Raw genomic sequence first — 18,847 nt, forward strand, 5'->3', positions numbered from 1 at the left:
ATGAACATGTATAAATAATGATCAAACCAATAGTAGTTGTCCCATTTACATTTGGAACATCATGATTTTAAGCCTGTTTTTAAAAGCACCTGTGAATGCTTTGGTACTGGCAGTTCCAACAGCTGAATTTAATAATAACACGGGGCAGAGCCTAGTGTGGGCAGTGTGAGTACAGAAGGGAGAACAAGTGGATAATGGGAATGGAACATGTTATTTTTGAACTCCTATGGATGTGCTTTGCATATTTTTATTCCTGCTCTGCTCCTCTGCTTAAAATATGTTCACCAATAATACTGAGAGCTGGCTGTCCAAGTGGTAACTGCTGAAAAGGACTGGGTGAATACCAAAATGAATAGGAGGAGACAATGCAGCCTCTTTGAAAGGGAGGAACATCATGCAGAGTATGTTGGGAGGAGTGTGGTGGGTAGACTAAGGAAAATAACTCTTCCCCAGTCCACGCTGGTGATGTTGCACCTAGACCAAGGTAGATTGGTTGGAGGCCAGTCATAAGAATGATATAACTGCAGTGCTTGGCAGTGGTGGCAGGTCATACAACCAGGGGCAGCAGGGAGAGACTGCATTAAGGTTTGTCATTAGGAAAAATCTTGTGCCATAAGTGCCACACTGGAACAGGTTGCTCAGAAAGATTGTGTGATCTCTACTGTTGGATATTTGCCCTAGGTGGGCAAAGCTGGACTAGTGCTTGTGGTGGGTCTGCTTCAAGTGGGAAGTTGAACAAGGTGACTTTGGGAGACCCCTTCCTGCCTGTGCTGTTCTGACTGTGGAAGGCTGTGAACTCCAGTACATATTAGGGGACTGACACAATTTGTTAACTAGATTTGTTAGCTAGAACATTTGGCCTGGCCTGGCTTTGCAGAAGGTTACAGTTAGCATAAGCTGTATCACTCACTGGGACATCAAAATCTGTAGCAGTTATCTGGGGAGAGTCTGTTTCTTTGCATGTAAGATTTCTTAGCAAGGAGAGAAGTAAAACTAAGGTGGAGAAAATAGAGGAAGACCCCTGGGGAGCCTGATTTATCATTGCTGAGAGGAAGAGGGGATTGGTGGTTGTTTCTTGAATAAGTCTCCTTATTCTCCCACCCAGAAGTAGCTGCTGCCCTTCATGTTTCCAGCTGTAGTCGCAGCAAAGGCTGATTTCCACCTGGCAGCCTGCTGCCTGAGGCAGCTGCCTACATCACCTCACCTTGATGACTAGCTCTACTCAGGACTTGCAAACTTGCTCTGGGGAACAGAGCAGCTGTATTCAAAATATTGAGCAGACGTCTTCATCTCCACCTCAGTACTGAAGGTTTTCCTCCTTCTCCCCATGGGGTGGCCCAGTGGTACAGGTTAGGAGCAGAGACAGGTGTCAACATGGCCTTAGTGAGACATCTAAATTTCCTCAGCTTTACTGAGGTACTGGGAGATGAAGCTGCAATCTGGCCTCAGAAATGTCACACATATGGACTGGCAACTAGATGTGACCCACAGAGGCATAGCTGAGCAGGTGTCTGCCTAAAAAAACAGCTGCATTGATGATGGCTTTTCTTCACTGCCTATGTTAATTTTCTCATCCAAAGTCAGTGGATCAGTGGCATTGAAAACACTCAGTACAATGTTTCAGGTCTGATTTTAAAATTAAAAAAATTATAATTAAAATATTTTTCTTTCAAAATACATTTTTCCCAAAGTTTGATTTTACTGAGGATATTTTTAACATCACAATTTACATTATTTTCCTAAGAAATCAGTGACCTTTTTGAGTTTTGAGTTCCTTTCTGAGAGTTTTAGTGAGACAAAAGAAACTTTCTGTGGTGGGACTAGAGAAGCAGGCTCCTTTCACAACACAATAGACTGTTAGCAAATGGTAAATACAACCTATGGCTGTAAGACTCTAATGGATTTTTACCTCTGCTCTATACTCAAGATGTGACAAAATTACTGGGTAGCCTATGTATCCAAAGTCAGAAGTATACTGGGAGCTGAATATTGCCAGCAAGAGCAGAGAAGCCTGATTTTAACTCCATTGCAACACAGCAGAGTTCAGCTTTCATAATGCATTAATTCAACACCTGCAGGCGCTCTCGTCCCTTGCTGAAATTACAGGCTGTCTACTGAGTAGTTAAGGCTTGGAACTGAAGTGTAGAGTGAAGTCGTGAGGTCTTTATTGATCAACACAGGGACAGATCCTAATAGCTGGATGCAAGCTACCGATGCTCCCTCATATTGCCTAGAATGGAGACAAAGGATGAAACATAGCTGAGATGTTTACTGCCATGTGCGGTTTTTAGAGTTCTTCACCTTTAAAATAGAAGGTTCTTTAAATTCAAAATTATAGTGATGGAAAAGGATCAGCATTCAAATATGTTAGTTAACTGATCAGTTGAAATTATAATTTAAATGCCACTTCAGCATCTCAAAAAGATTTTGAAACACAGGACTAGGTGAATCACACAAAAGCCAACTCAAAATCTTTGCTTTTGCTGTGTGCATTAACACATTAAATTAGAAGCATTAGAGAAGCCTAATTTAATTTAAAAGTAGGCAGTTGACAGCATTGTTTTACTGTTGGACTGTTGAACCACTGTGGTTCCTGTGCTAGTAGGAAGGGCTGTAAGTAGCAGAATCTAGAGTGGAGACCATAAATAAAAAAGGAATTTAATTCAGTATCTTAGGTAAAAGTTTAACAGTCATAATGAGACTGCTGTGGGGCATGTTAATATGCTCCAATAAGCAATATGTTATTGTTGTTTCTTTGGTTTCTCTAACGTGGCAGTTGTGTTATAAGGTCTCTGTCTGGCAGGGTGGAAAATGGGGATGTTTCTGAACTCAGAACAGAGCAAGAGCTGCTGCCTCATTCCTGAAAATCCCAGTCCTCTCCTGTGTGTGGAGCAGTGGTGCTGTGGCGTTCCTGAGGTATTCTGTACTGCACTGATTTATGCCTCTTGGCTGATTTTCTACCTTCAGGCAGGCAGTATCTCTCCAGGCTTGGTGCCTCACCAGAGCTCTGACACGGGAGATGATGGCAGCACATGTTTTGTGGTAGCAGGTCTCTGTGGTAGGAGACCATGCTGAATTCCTGCCAGTGTTTGCAGTGAGGCAGGTACCTGAGTCTCAATGAGTCAGTGGAGGTGTGCATGCAGCTGCACACACTGCTCCAATCTGAGCATTGAACAACTTGCACAGATTTAACGAGGACTCAATGTATGCTGTAAATTTAGGGCATAAACCACCAGACTAGATGAGCACTGAATGGGATTGTACCACATGGCTCTCCAGCTCTTTGCCCAGTCCCTGATGGCCATCAAAAGGAGGTATCTAGGAAAGAGGATAAAACCAGGGTGAATTCTATGTGATACTTAGGCTTCCCCCTGCTTCCAATCATTTGCAGCTCAGAAACTTCCTGACCTGGAGATATTTCTTTAAATTTACAGCCTGAAACATTTCTGATCCATGAACTTGCCCTTCCTCTCCTTGGATCCATGTAAGCTTTTAGCTTCTGCAACATCCTGTGGTGTGGAGTCCATCAAATGCACGTGCTTGTCTAAGATCACAGTCTCAGAGGTCAGACTGACTCCTCATGTCAACAAGATTCAATCCCCCATTGCCATCACTGCAGGATTGTGCTCCAAAACCAGCTCTTCTTCAGTACCCTCTCTCTGTACCTGTTAATACACGTTAATATTGATTAATGCACTCACCACATATGGTGTAGGCACTTATCTTACTCCCCATCCACCTGGGATACACATTAATCAACAGTACAGCATGGTATAGTATGTCATGTCTCATTGCTTAAAGATTTTCCTACTCCCTTATGTTGTTTTTAAATTGAAGAAAACTAAGTGCTCAGACAGAAGTAATAGATCAGTATAACTAGATTTGTCTTAATACACCCCAGATGGATTTGCCCAGAAAAGTTTAACGGAAAACCTTTTTCAGCATACAAAAAATTTCTGAGGAGTTATATCACTGAGGATTGCTTTCCACAGAAAAAGCCGAAAAGGCTCTTTGTTCTGTTCCCATGACTCCCACAACATAAAGACATTTTTTCTCCCAATCCTCCATTAAAAACAAAATGAAAATTTTTCACTCTGAGGTGTGTTCAGACACTGGGACAGGTCTAAACCTCTCTGAACCCAGGGAGGTTGCAGATGCCCCAACCCTGGTGGTGTTCAAAGCCAGGTTGGATAAAGCCTTGAGCAACCTGGTCAAGTGGGACATGTCCGTGCACAGGGCAGTGAGGTTGGGACTAGATGGTCTTTAAAACCATAGCAACTCTTAAACATTCTATAATTTTATGATTAATTTACTGGCTTCAGAAATACAGCATTTCATCTTCCCAAACTTTTAGTTTCTGAAAAAGTAGTAGGTTATGGGCTAAGTACTGCTGTAGCTTAGTTCAGCACTCAGTTTCCCTGATGCTGGACACCAGAGTGTCTGGTCTGAGCAGTCATCTCTGCAGTGAACACAGATGAATGGTGCCTCCTGAGACAGATTAATTTTAGGTGTTTAAAATCAACCCCTAGAGATGCTCTATTGATTAGAGGTTATTGATTCATTGAAAACTAGACTGCTCATTACCTCTGGAAAAAGTTGGACCCTGGGACCTGGAGCTTAGAGGAAAAAGAAACATGATGGAGAATGATTTCAATTGTGTTTGGTATAATGCTCGTCAAATATATAAAAATTCATATTCATAGATATAAAGGAATAAAATAAGTCAAATTTTCACTGAACGTGAGACAATAGGGCTCATGGGCCAAACAGCAGGTACTTCCAGTGTGAGTGGTTTCTGGCATGAATTGTTCTGTCGTATATGCATAGTTCACATGTCTAACTGATCAATTAAATCATTGTTGTTGGTGGTCTTGGTGTAAAGTGAGGACAGAAGTGGTGGAAACTATCCTGTGATCAATGTATTTGCTTGGGGTACTAGTGACAAGAATGAAAGAGTAAGAACAGAATGTGATAACCAGAGGTTTTGCACTGTGTTCGGTATTGTCTGACTTGCCTCTTGGGTGTATAAAGTTTCTTTTTACGTTTGTTTTGGAAATTATGAACAAAAATGTGTTTTTCATTGCTTAAGACATTTCTGAGCTTATGCACAACCTAGTAATAACATGGTATATTTTAATGTGCTTACACAAAATAGGAAAGTTTTTGTTGCTCGTGTAATCCTTATCATACCATTTCATCACTTCTCAATGCAAGTGCTATGGCCCATTAATGTGTGTTTTGAAACTTTCTTTTTTAAATTCTGTCAAACAAGCCCACAGTTTCCTTGGTTTTTCAAAAGATGTCGATATGCCTTGCAGATTATTGGCACTACATGAATACCAGATAGAAACTGATTTTCTTGCATTGACTGCATATCAGATGCTGTGTGATAAAGGATACAGTCAGGCCTTCTGAGCATTGCAAATGTGGCTTGTGATGCAAAGAGTGAGTCCGGAATAACTTTAATGCAGGAAGTATTTTGATGTATTATGAAAAGATTTTTTCATGGAATTATACTTTCCAGAGTATTTATGCAGCCTTCATCTTTAAACAACTGTATAAACAATAAATAATCCTTCTCATCAGTGTCACTACATCCTATTGAATAAGTCCCCAAGGCACTATAAATAAAGGTTATCTTGCAACCATTAATAGTAAACAGAAGAAAGATTTCTTCACTGACTTTTATGAAGTTTTCAGTAGTGTTAAAATTTGGTTTGGCATTTTTGATAATGTCATCGTGTTTGCCTGCCTGCCTGGGATGTTGAAAGGCAAGGATGTTTGTTAGGTCCACACATTCCACAGGTTTCTATAGGATTTCAGAGCTTGGTGGGCTGTTTGTTAATATCACTGCAATCTAGAGCTCTCTAGGGTGTATTTGAAAACACAATTGCATTGAAATGTGTCAGAACTGTCCCTAAACGTGTCTGCAGGGTGTAAACAGGGCAACCTGCTCTTGCTCTAACCAAAGAGGGCTTGTTCAGGTCCAGGACATCTTGGCTGGCTTTTAGCCAGCTCAGAGTAATAAAAAATAGAATAATTTGCCTTGAAAGGGACCTCAAAGATAATCTTGTTCCAATCCCCCTGCCAGGGGCAGGGACGCTTTCTACCAGACTCAGTTTCTCAGGATCCCGTCCTGTTTTTCTCACTTATTCCTCTCTGTTGTTCACTCACTCTCTTGTGATAAAGACCCTCATTTCTCCTGATGTAAAATCTGTTTTGTCTTTTTAGGATCATGCCTGCTGGTAGCCTATGTGGAAGGATTTCCCCAGTTCTGCCTGAGCAGTGGGTTTGAGGCACCATGGTTGAATCTCCAGCCCCTGCTCAACATCATCCTTTGAGCAAACCTTTGCCACTACTCTCACTGGGACATTATACTTGTTGTATTTCCCAGCTGCATGTTTCTCCTAGTGGAATATTTTTCTCCCAGCAGTGGTATGAGCAAGAGAAACTAAGCTCCAACAAAGGAGGAAACAAAAACTCCCCGGAAGGATATTAATCAGACACGACTTGAGTAACCTGAAGAAGAGGTGAGTTATAAATTTCCACGTTCAGAGGACACTGCTTGCCTTGTACCTTTCAAACTTGTTCGTGCCACTGCTGATCCAAGCAGTATTTCTGGCGATTCTCATTAGAATTCTCCTGCCCAAAGTCAATGGACTGCGTGTATCATAGAGCACAAGGACTAAACTTAGCTTTGCACTGCATATACGAAAGATGTGTCAGAAAGGCTGTCCATTCATAAGAGCAAAGGAATCAACATAATGGCCTTTGCAAGACCTATTCTGACATGAAGTCTTCCCATGACCTTTATATCATGAAAATCAGATACCTCTGAGAGAAATAACCTGAAATGCTTCAAAAATATTTTTAGGCATTAATAAAAGGCATAACTTTGCAAGGGCTCCAAACATCAGTTAGTCCCGTTGTCTATTATTAGTTTTAGAGCAGAATTTTATAGTAGTATTTTACTTCTAAATTGAGAATACTTTTTTTAAGAGAAAAAAAAGCAAAACATGAGCAGAAAGCCTAAGTCCAGAAATATTCTGATTTGTTTCAGCAGCAAAAAATTGTGTATTATCAGAGGCCCATGTAGGGTTGTTATGTGCTATGCTTTTGTCATGCTTTGTCTATATCTATTTAAATTAAATCCCAAAGCTACTGTTGGGTCGATTTTGGGTAGAGCAGAAGTGGCATAAAGCCAGTTTTTCTCAGTTGAGAAAATACATTCCCTGTGTGATAATGTCTTTTTAAAAAAGACACTATCAATAAAGTAATCAGTAAAGTAACAAACATCAAGGTAGATTCAATAGTCACACCAGAGAGTTTACTAATGCATAGCTGCTCCTTGTGAGATCACCACGATAGACCTGATGTTTTTTGGTTTTAATTTTATGTCAGCATGAGCTCTGTTCTCTCGGTTCAATATAGCACTCTTCATACTGACAAAGTGGAAATGGCATCTATCCAAACACACTGGCTCAATGAGCCTTGGTTTTGATGACCTTATCCCTTGTTGGCCTTTCAGTTTAACTGTGGTAAGTTTATTGTTGGCTTCAAAGCAGTTAAATGCAGTCTGAAAGCTTTTTCTTGTTTACCGCTTCTTTTTTTCTCCTTTCTCTTTTTTTCCTTCTCATTGTAGAAAAAAAAATACTATGTCCAGGACAAACACTTAGGTTATATATTTTTTCTTTTCTATTGCTGTTTTTATTGCAAGGTGACCCTGAAGACCTTTTCATTTTTTTGATTGTTTAAAGAGGCTTAATGAAAACATGACATCTCAGATGTATAGATAGGTATAATTGAGTGAAAGATTTCATTTGCCAGGAGTCTACTACAGTAAGATCCTAAGGAATTCAAAAAAATGGAAAGAATCAGTAAGGTTTTAGTGGAATTTGATAGGAGGCCCTATACAAATATCCAGATGAAACTCTAGCCAATTATTTTGTGCTGAATATTATGCCCTGATGAAAATAAAATACCTGAGTTTAATCTTGCATTCAGAGTAAAGATTTGTAGTATAATGACCTGATTTAGCTGAAAAAAGGAAAAAATAAGTAAGTCTGACAGCTGAGAACAGAAGGGGGATTAATCTCAAAAGCTTCTAGTCTTTGTTTCCCATCCTTTCATTATTATTCAATCAGAGCAAAGAAAGGACTAGCTGCCCTGACACAGCTCCAATTGCATTGCTCAGAGAAAGGGAGAGGCATGGTGGAGAGAGATTTCATTTATAACAGAATGAGGAACTGAGAAGAAAATAGAGCAAAGGAGCCATTTGTCCCACCTGTAGGTCTGCCTGGGGCTTTGGGCAAAGGCAGGCTGGCAGTCATCAGCAGGTGCAGCAAGGGCAGCTGCAGGTAAGTACGACAGGGTGGGATGTCTCACAAGGTGCAGGGTGCAGTAACCCACCAAAACGCATCATTACCTCACTATCAGTCTACATTTGACCTCCAATGTGCACATGAAGAGAAGAAGGGAGATGATCCTGTGACCTACATTGGAGTGCTGTCTGCTTTTCTGATGTCTTCGATGGTGGCTCTTCTTGGCACGTGACACGATCCCAGCTCTCGTTCCACTTGTGAACATTTACAATCACGAGCTCCACTACAACCCCCAAATGCCAGTGGCTGCTGCAAGTCAGACTGCTGTGCACGTACTCACTCCAGCTGACCAGAATTGCACTGGAAAGTACCACGATGTACCTTGCACTTACACCACTGTTTGAATCAATGCTTTAGTCTGCTAGGCTTTAGTTTTTACAGCAATACTGGAACAAATATTCAAAGTATCTTTAAAGATCTGGAGGATGATAAGGAGATGAATTAAGAGCCATTATAGATTTTCCAAAATCAGGTTGTCAGTGGTCTAATTTTCTTCTGGAACTAAATAATAACTACCCTTATAGATAGAAAAGAAACAGGCTATGACACGCTGCTTTCTCCTGACAAATTCTGATTTTATCTCTCATGACATTTCATAAACTAGCTAAGAAATCACTCTACAGATTATAATAAGACTAGTTGCACTCTCCTTGGAAAACTGCATTTAAAAAGTTTTTAAAAGCTCACTATCACTTTTCAGTATTTTTTGTGAACTTTCATTAGATATCAATATTTAAGGAGCATACTGTAGGACAGGATTAGTCTTGAGAAAGAGTTTGACACATTAAAGATGCAGTCTAAGGCAGCAGTTCAACAAGAAGAATTTCAAGATATTATGCTTGGACAGGAATAATCTTCTTACACCCAGAGAGAGAGAATAAGAGGCTGGATAATTGAATATCCTCCTCACTGGAGAATAAGAGGTTAGGCTGAATCTCCCATCACAGTGAATAACCTACTGAACACGATAAGAAAAAAGTGATTTTGTTGGGAGTTAATAGGTTAGTTACACAAGAGTATTACCTGTAGGGTATTTGAAATAATCTTCTAGTCTATTAAGTTTTGGTAAAGGTTCATTTAGAATATTATGCCCAGTTTTGAGTACTAACTTTTAACAAATACCTGGCTCAACTGGAGAGATTACTGAAAACAGCAATTGTAGGAGCAGACAATGAGATTTATGAAGAAAGGCTTAAGAAATTGGAATGGTTAAGTAAAGAAAGAAGAAGATTAGCAGGAAACATAACAGTTTTGCACAACTTAAAGGAGGGTGGAAAAGTGTTCCTTTCACAGTCTACTGATAGAATAAGAAATAACAGGCTTTAACTGGTGTAATGAGGATTCCCACTGAAAGTTAGGAATAATATAATGAGAACAAGAACAGGAAAGCTTTAGCACAATCTGTGAAAGGATGTGGAATCTCCAGATGAAGAACTTGTCTATCTGGCATGGCTTGGGTATAGTTCAGTGAGGAGAAGGATTAGATGTGCTCTTGAGGCAATTTCAGTAGGGTTTTCTATAACATTTCTGCTGAGTCTGTTCTTATTTTCCTTTCAAGATGAGATCCTTCTTAAGAGCAACTGTGAGGTGAAAGATTTTATTTAGCAGAAAGAATAAATTAATTTGACTTGATTTCCACTTATGTGCTCACAATCACCTCTAATATGCTCAAAATGGATTTTTTGCATCCTGTGTGAGCCTGTGTTGTTGGCTGAGCCTAGTAGGTAGACTCCAAAACACCCCTGCCCTACTTGCAGATGCTTAAGAAATTTGATGAGTTTTATTGCGTACACAGCACAGTTTCCAATGAGGTAGAAGTCAACATGATATTTTCAAAAAATGTCACTGCTTTGGAAAACCTCAGGCTTTGGGTCATCTTGAGACACTCATTTACCCTAAACTATGCTCTACAGCAAAACAGTGCATGAAATCATTTGCACTCTGGTGAGTGCTGCCTTTCCTGATTGTAATTCAACTTCCAAAAGAAAGTTTCAACTGTCCTCACTGTAATATTCTTACTCTCATGGTTCTAGGCTACGAATACATTGGCATACAACTTGTGATCCAAAAACTTTTCTTGTTAATTAGTTTTCCTGTTAAATTGCAGGTTTGTAAGGTCTGGGTGAAAACATTTGGGAGTCTAACCATTTCATCAGAAAACTCTGAGCTCTATTACTAGGATTGTTGATTTTGGCTGGTAATTGCAATCAAAGTGGAATAATTAAAAAAAGCAGCAGTGGTTGGAAATGATTGCCAGTTGTAATTACAAACCAAAATCAACAATCCTACAGCCTACTGCCACCATCTGTTTTTTCTGCTCACTGTGACTACAGTTCCCCCATTTCCTCTTCTCACTCAGCATCTGATACCTTCTATTTCTGCTTGACCCCTTTGCAGGGTGTCAGATCTGGGATCTTCCAGGGGCTGTTGCTAGCAGGATGTCTCTTGTTGCAGCCATTCTACTCATGTAAATGGGGTTTGTCATGCCTCCTCCCAATTACCTGTCATGGGAAGAATGGCTCTTGTTGAAAGAAACATCAGGTAGCCAACTGAGTTGATTAAAAAACTTTCATTGTTTTTTGCTAAACTGACAGCTGGAAAATTGATTCTCAGTTAACAGTTCTAATTTCTATTACTGGATATCTAACTCCTATTTTAAAGAATTCAGATTTGCATTTAATAACTTGAATATATTTTATTTTTGCTTATGTGACACATACTGGATTTGCATAATGAGATTTGAAAGCATGTCTAGAGGTAAAGAACCCCTAAAATAGCCTAGATTGTCTTGAAGGAGATGAGGAGACATTTACATATGGAAGGCAGAAGAAGATGAAGAAAGCCTTCATGGCTGTTAAATATTCTGCCACTTTACAGTATCATCTAATTTGACATTTCATCATGGGCTATGGAGGCAAAACAATTATAACACAGAACATTGCAAACAAATGAGCCCAAAGTATAACTATGGAAAAAGCAAAAGTAAAATATTTTTGAATATAATTATTCACAGTGATCAGGGGCTGTAGTGTAACTTCCTTCAGCTGCCCAAGTATTCCATTCCTAGGCTTGTACCCAGTTTTGAGTTCAACCTTATGCTGTCTGGAAAAGTAAACAGCTGTGTTGGTGAACTAATTTTGGGCAGGAGAGGGTTAATATTTTGGTAGTAGCCAAGAGAGACATAATACTATTATATACTATCTTGCACTTGCAAGGGGCAGAAGTAAGGGACTGGGGAGAAGGCATTTTGGGGGGAAGTTTGGTATTTTGTGATTTTTCTGTGTAAATTGTTTCTTTGTCTTATAGCTTTTGTTATTAATGTTGTTGGTGTCACTGTTCACTATCTTATCTCATTGCTGTTTCCTGTAAATTGTTTCCATCTCAGCCTGTAAATTTCACCTTTTTGTGGCTCCAATTCTGAACTCCATTCCCCAAGTGGGAAGGGGGAGGGCATGGGGTGGGGAACAAGCAGGTGGTGTCTGCATTCAGAAAGTCTTGTTTGGGGGATGGAGAAGGTGCTGAATTGGGGAGTGCCATTCCTAAGACACAACAATTGCTTTCCAGTGATTTTTCACTAACTCTGGTGATGTAAGAGAAAGTATATACTTCTTATCTTGTTTAATTATTTCAGAAATTTTCAGAAGAATGAAGTAACTGGAAAATCACTTAGATTTTTTTGATTCCTTATGACTCAGTGCTGCTTATGATGAAGGTGCTCACTAGTCAATCCTATCCTCTCAGATAAAAGATTTGTTGATCAATATAATCTGCAGAGATATAAGACCTTACCTGTAATCTCTTCAGTTTGAAAATGAAGAAGCAGATTACCACACCCAAGCTGCAGGTCTGCAGATGGTACTGAAAATCACATTTTTCAAGATGGAAATGAGCTACAGAACTGGGATACTGTTTGGGAGAAAAGTGCATAATCTTCTGTGGTATAAAGAATTTGGCTGGCATATTTTGTAATCTTTTATGGAATATCTAGTATTACAATACAGTGTCAAGAAGTGGCTGAACAGCTGTCAGAATTTGTCTGTACACAAACCAGACAAATTGGTGGATATCTAGTCAACAGAGTTATGTGTATTGCAGCTGTGCGATCTTCCTGTTATGAAAAAAAGTCTCAACAAACTGTATTTTATTAGAATTAAATATTCTTATTTTCTTTCCCTACTATTTTATGTTAGGGATTGGAACTTTATTTTTAAAATCACAATATGGGGAAGAAATAACAGTAATGAGGTTAGATTTTATAATTTCGTATAAATGATGAACAGGATCCCACATGCATTTGAAATAGAACTGATTGAAATTCATTCTAGTTGTCTCCCATTAATCTTAATTGTAATTCTGTATTTCATTTTAATAGGTTGCTAGACTTTAGGAAGCTGTGTTATTGTTCTTACGTACTTGATTGGTTTTTAATTGATGAAGTTTTTCTGAGTTCTGCATGTGGAAAGGAATGTGAACGCTGCCATTTTCTATGTGAGTGTTTCTAGGGCAAGCAGTATTGCTATGATTCAAAGCAAGTAGGGAAAATGCAGAAAATTCTGCTAAAGACCAGGACTGTACCTGGGATAAATTTGATGGAAGGCTTTTGTTTGTGCTAAAAATTTTGAAACAAAACCAGGTTTTCTGTCTACAATGAACACGGTACCTGTAAAACAAACTGACCAAATGACACATGCATTTCTTCAGAAAGCCGTGCTCACTTTTTTAATGTCCAGAAGGAAGACTTGGCATTTCTAACACAGAACCTGGGAAGGACAAAAATCTCACCCCTTCTGCTTTCACTCACTTCAAGGAGAATCAAGTGTTCTCCACACCTTGCAGGATTGAATCCTTTGTAAACTTGCTCATGATTAATATATGTTATGAATATCTATTAAATGTTACAGTAGGTTGATAACACCCAGCCGTATCACTCATTTATTAAAAGAAACTGTTCAGTCAAAGTCTGGATAGGGAGGTGAGAGAGCAACTCAGCTGTACTTAGATTGATGAGGCTTCTAAAAATTGTCCAAGCATGTGTGCAAGAACCTGTCAAAGTAAGAGTTTAATAAATGAGAAAGTGAAGGACAGGTAACTTTCCCAATATACAAAAGTTGTGCACATGCACATGCATGCTTCATTTATTCCCTGCTTCCTAGCAGGTAAACAACACAGAAAGAGAGTCTGTTTGCCATTTTTGAGCTAGATTGTCTGGAAAAGAATTTTGCCAAGTCAGTTATTACTGGGGCTACAGCAGCATGCTGTAGCTGCAGCACTGAAGGCTGCTTTTGCATCAGCAGATTTCCACCAAGCTCAGCATAGTGATTCTCTCCTGTCACTCCAAGAACCTGCTCTGGTCTTCTGGGCAGCATCAGCCACAGCAGGATCTGTCCCAGGAGGACAGGGGGCTTCTGAAGAGAGAGAGAGAGAGAGGGTGGGGAAGGGAGGGTGAGGAAACAGGGGGAGATGCAGACCAGGGCCTGGGGAGCAGCTGAGCCTGTGGAGTTGCCTGCTCCAGGCAGTCTCACCCTTCCTCCACAGTGGCAGCAGCACTCCTGATTTTATAGAAATTTGTACTTTTCAGGGTCTGTTGCCCAAGCTAATTGCTGATTTTGCCCTTTTTTGGGGGTGCTGTCCCTGTTTACACCAGAATTGGTAAGGCATTATAGCACTATAAAATTCTCAAAGGCAAAAGGATATGTTAGGTATCAAAAGATTTTCCTCCCTACTGACAATTTGGAGTTGTTTGTCGTGATTATTTGGTAAACTAGATGCTTAATACATTTTGAAAAAGAATGCACCTAATACAGGGATTGAAAACTGCTTTTAGCTACTTGCCTGATGTGGAACCATCATCTTAACTCCAGGTTTTGATTGTGTAAGTCTCTGAGAACAAAATATAAAACACTTGGAAATAGCACTCAAGCAGAAAAGGACTGTTGGCTGAGAAGTTCTTAGTGCCTGAGCACTCCATAAAGAGTCTTTTCTGTGCAGTCATCTGCTTTCATTTCTGCCTTATAGCTAGAGAAGCCATTCCATTTGTAATTACAATAAGGGGCTTGACGCAGCCCACATTTCGAATGAACTGCTACAGTGCTTCTTTATCAGATAGTTTGTTTCACCTCCAACCTCTTGTTTCACAACATAATTCATATGTTACGCTCCTGATAGGTTACTGAGTAAATGTCTGGGAGTACTACCCATTCTGTATTCCTCATTGCCATTTTGATGTAATCAGGACTTATATGGTTGCAGCTCAGGCATCTTTGCTTAGTAAGTGAGCTATGGATTTTCTATGGTAACGTTGTATTGCTAGATCTTGGAGATCCAGGAATTTTTGGGAATAAAATTGCAAAGGCTGAGTGGTTTTTTTTCACTTTAATGTCTACTTTGGACACTGTGGTTGATATCTGGTATCTGATTTAGTGTGATGTGTTAGGTGCCTGACTGGAGCTGCTACCCTCCAGATGTTTGTGATTATCTGTGTTCTGGTGTGTACAATAAGAAAGCATTGTGGAAACTGGCTATGGCTAACCTTGGTATTTACTGCCTTTTAAAAGGGGAGGGATGCTGTCAGGGCCATAAGAGCATCCAAATGCCTCTTTTGCCATTGTCACCCATGCATGCCCTGCCTATGGATAAGGAGTTCCATTTCAGTACAAGTCCCCACTTTTGACTCAGAAATGTTGAAGGTTGCTCAGAGTCTTTCTGTTTGACTTCCCAATGGGATTTTCTGGAGGGATCTCAGATCTGTCCTCCTGTCAGATCCCTATCCTTCCCTCCCCCTGCTCCCAAAAAGTTCTTCCTGCATAGACTCCAGTTCTGACTCATTCACTTTGCCTGATGGTCCCTGGCTGGTTGATGGCTGCCGCAGTCCCTGGGCTCCCTCCTCTCAGATGTGGTGGGTCAGCACCCTGGAAGGAGAGGACACTGGCTATTCTGTGTCCCCTTGGCTCCTGGGGCTCCTCTTCCCTCAGGAAGAGCCCCAATCCCCGGTAGGCAGCATTTTCTGCCTCAGTTGGCTCAGGCAACTGGTCATTATATAATGACATCTCTGAATCGCCTGTCCCAAGTCTTATTGGCAGGACCAGGAGCCTTTGATGATTTGATAAATCCAAAATAGATGGGGGTCACTTCACGGTCATGGTCAGGTTGCCTAGAAACATCTGCTTCATCTAATGGCATTTGGTGCCTTCTTTGGGAAGGTGGATTTGTCAGGGCATGTGACGTATTTAGAGAGTGTGAGTCATCAACATCTGAAAGGACTTCAGTGCCCTCGTTGTGTGCTTGGCATTGGCAGTAAATGCAAGTGAAGAGACAGTGTGCTGAGCCAGACTGGAAACATTCACACCATTGTGCCTGCAAAAGCACTGGGATATCTCAGCAATCACTTCTCATGGCTCAGTTTGTCCCTTTGAGGGTGAGGAATAATAACTTATTATCAAGTTCTGTGAGATATGAGTAATGTGCAATCTTGCCATTAACTCCTCCTGAAATTGCACTGTGATTTCTGCTGGGCACTGCTGCAAGGTAACTTCAATGTGTTTTTGGGAAAGGGTAAACAACCCCAAACTAAACCAACAGCCCTCAAGAAAACTAAATGAATTGTTTAATAATTTACCTTGATAGAAGAGGTACATGAATGGGAAAAGTTAACCAGTCAGGGAAAATATCAGCAGTAAAGAACAGTAATCAGTGTGAAATAATCACCACAGTATCTGAGTGCTTGTTCCAACTCCAAAATTCTGCATCAAGTCTCAACCTCCTCCTGGCAGGATAGAGGTTACAGTGTGCCACTTTCTGTCATCTTGGCATTAACTGCTTGAAACAAAAAGTGTAATGGCCAAAAAGTCCAAATCTGGGGTATTTGCCATTTGTAAAGGAAGTATCCTATTCAGAAAAATTACTCCTATTCATGAAAGATGTAAGCCAATGTTAGAAAAAAATTTACTGCAGATTGCATAGGAGGCTGCATAATATAGTTTTCTCTAATAAGCCAAAAAACTTTGCATTCATCAATATGGGTTTCTTGGCACGCAAGTGATATTCAGGAGCACACAAGGGAGGGGAAAGGGAGGCCAGAACACAGGTGAAGAATGAGAGGAAGTTGGCACTGACACAAATGATACCAAAAATGCTGATTTAGTAAGGAAAAATGTAAATCAGTTTTAGTGTCTTTTGAAGAAATGTTCCCAAGTTAAAGTTGCCTTGAAGGCATATGACCCAGGCTGACATTGCTTTCGCAGCAGAATGTGAAGGGTGTGGATGCAGACATGAAATGTCCTTTGATGAAGAGTGCTCACCAACAGCCTGTCTGACAGTAGCAGCAACACCAGTACTTTTGAACACCCAGTTATTTTTTCTATCTCAGGACAAAGACAATCAGGTACAATCTCTTAACTCTGAAGAAAAATTGATGTAATTTTCCATATGTGGGGGTATTTATCCCCTCATTTCTTCACAATCAGCTAAACCTAGTACTAATTGTAAGCATATTACTGGTTCAAATCTTGGGGTTTTTTACCTGAGACAGAGACAGACACAAAACTTTAACTTTGAAATCATTATAGTCAGCTTGAGACAGAACCAGCAAACAGTTACCACTTCAAAATGCTGAGTTGACCATAAAGGAACATCCCTGCTGGGGTGCTATTGAGCACAGGAGCTGCCTAAACTTTCTAGAACATACAAGGCCACATCATGTGAAGCCTCTCCTGCTCCTAACCCTCCTCTGCCTCTCCCCAGCCCTGGTGTGGGCAGGAAAAGCCCTCATTTTTGCACCATGATTCAAGGCCATTATGCTTGGTATTGGGCGCTTATCAATTCAGGTACTTCTTGTGCTCGCTTGGCTCTATTCTTTTGGTCTTTGTTTTACAACAGGGAGCAACACACTTTTATACAGCAGAGCCCTTTATATATCTTTTGGACCTTGGCAGTCCTGTGGGGTGCATCACTGTAGAAATATGTATCAGTTTCTGTACACCTGGGGTGTATGTAGGTAGCAGAGAGCTCAGGTTTTTTTCTCATGCTTCTGCTTGATTTCTATAGCACAGTAAGCACAGCATCACTGACGCAGTGCTGCAGCACCTCTCCATCCTCTCAAGTCAGATGTGAGCAGTAAGAGGACCCTGTGGCATTGTGCTGCAAGTGTGAAGAGTGCCTGTGCTGCTGGGGGAGCAGGGGTTATCCCTCTGACTGAGCAGGATGCTTTACCTTTGCCACATGCCTTTGTCACATTCCTGTTTTCAAACACAGCATTTTTTTTAGTGTTAAATGCTCCGAGGGATTGTTGGGCCCAGTCATGTTAATTATGGGCTTGAACTTGGATCAAAGCTGGAAGGATTTTAGTCCCAGTTTAAACTGAGCTAGACTGGATTGAGAATGGGCTGGTTCAGCTTGTACCTGCAGGCTGCTTCAATTTCTGAAATCTCTGTCCCACTACACATGCTCAAATCTCCAAAGGCTGGAAAGCAGCAGCCAGTGTTGGATGGGTCAGTTATATTCTGCAACAGCAGGTCCAGCCTGAAGAGCTTTAATTTCTCCTGGTGCTTTTTTGTTCAGCTTGAATGCTTTATGGACTATCATCACTGTCCACAGCCATGGGAGCAGGAGAATTAGAAATGGGATCTTTACAGAGGCTACCTGTGTCCTTCTGGGAGAATGGCTAAATTTCAAGGTGCCAAATTTACTTGTGAGAAAACAGCTCCCTAGAGAGGCTTAAGCCTGCTACTCGCTGATGTAATGTTTTGCCTTTTTGGATCTACCCATTGCAGTTTCTTCATGTGCTCCATTCGGGGTAAAACTGACCCTTAAAGAGGGAGCCTGAAGTCCACACATAACTTGCCTCTTTATTTAACCTTGTGCTGACCAGTTACTCAGGAATAAATCGAATCCCTCCTGAATTCTGCTTTCCAATATGTATGATTAAAAAACCCAAATGAACTGAGACCTTTTCTGTTTTGCAGAAACCTTAATAACTTTTCATAGACTCTAAATTATTGGCTCAGAAATCTATTTTCTTTCTGAAGACTTCTGACTTTTAATAATAAAGGAGATGCCTGCCCCGAGCAGAGAAATACAAGAGCACTTTCTTTTTTGGTTATTCTTCAAAAAAAGTTATCTTTAAAAAAAGGTTAATAGCTTGTGACCTGAGTATATCAACAAGGAAGCTTACTAGTATCATTTGTTTAGTCCTAGGTGGAAGCAATTTCTTTATTTATCTTTATCCTTCAAAAGGGAAATTTGTAGAACCTGTTTGGAGATTTAAGGAGATGTGCATTGCTTCATTGCCAATTTAACATTACCATTTAACGTACACAGTATGTGGGCTTCTCTTCCATGTTTTGCAATAGATGTAGAGTAAGAATTGTAATATATCACTTTCACAAGCAATTTAGCACAGCATAAGGGAGGAAATGTAGCTGTACTGTCTTGCTACTTATTTTCTAATAAAATTCTAATAGATTTTAGGT

The 18,847-nt window shown here is 40.3% G+C and overlaps 1 long non-coding RNA gene across 1 annotated transcript in view; it reads left to right on the top strand.

The window, feature by feature from the left end:
- LOC113458865 (uncharacterized) overlaps positions 1-18,847 on the top strand; it is a 152,336-nt gene that overhangs the window by 45,655 nt on the left and 87,834 nt on the right. Inside the window, exon 2 of the long non-coding RNA XR_003379531.2 lies at positions 6,431-6,530. This is a non-coding gene — a long non-coding RNA (uncharacterized LOC113458865). The remainder of the gene's footprint in view (positions 1-6,430; positions 6,531-18,847) is intronic.

The sequence above is a fragment of the Zonotrichia albicollis genome, chromosome 3, assembly GCF_047830755.1.
Source record: "Zonotrichia albicollis isolate bZonAlb1 chromosome 3, bZonAlb1.hap1, whole genome shotgun sequence".
NCBI classification, from domain to species: Eukaryota; Metazoa; Chordata; class Aves; order Passeriformes; family Passerellidae; genus Zonotrichia; species Zonotrichia albicollis.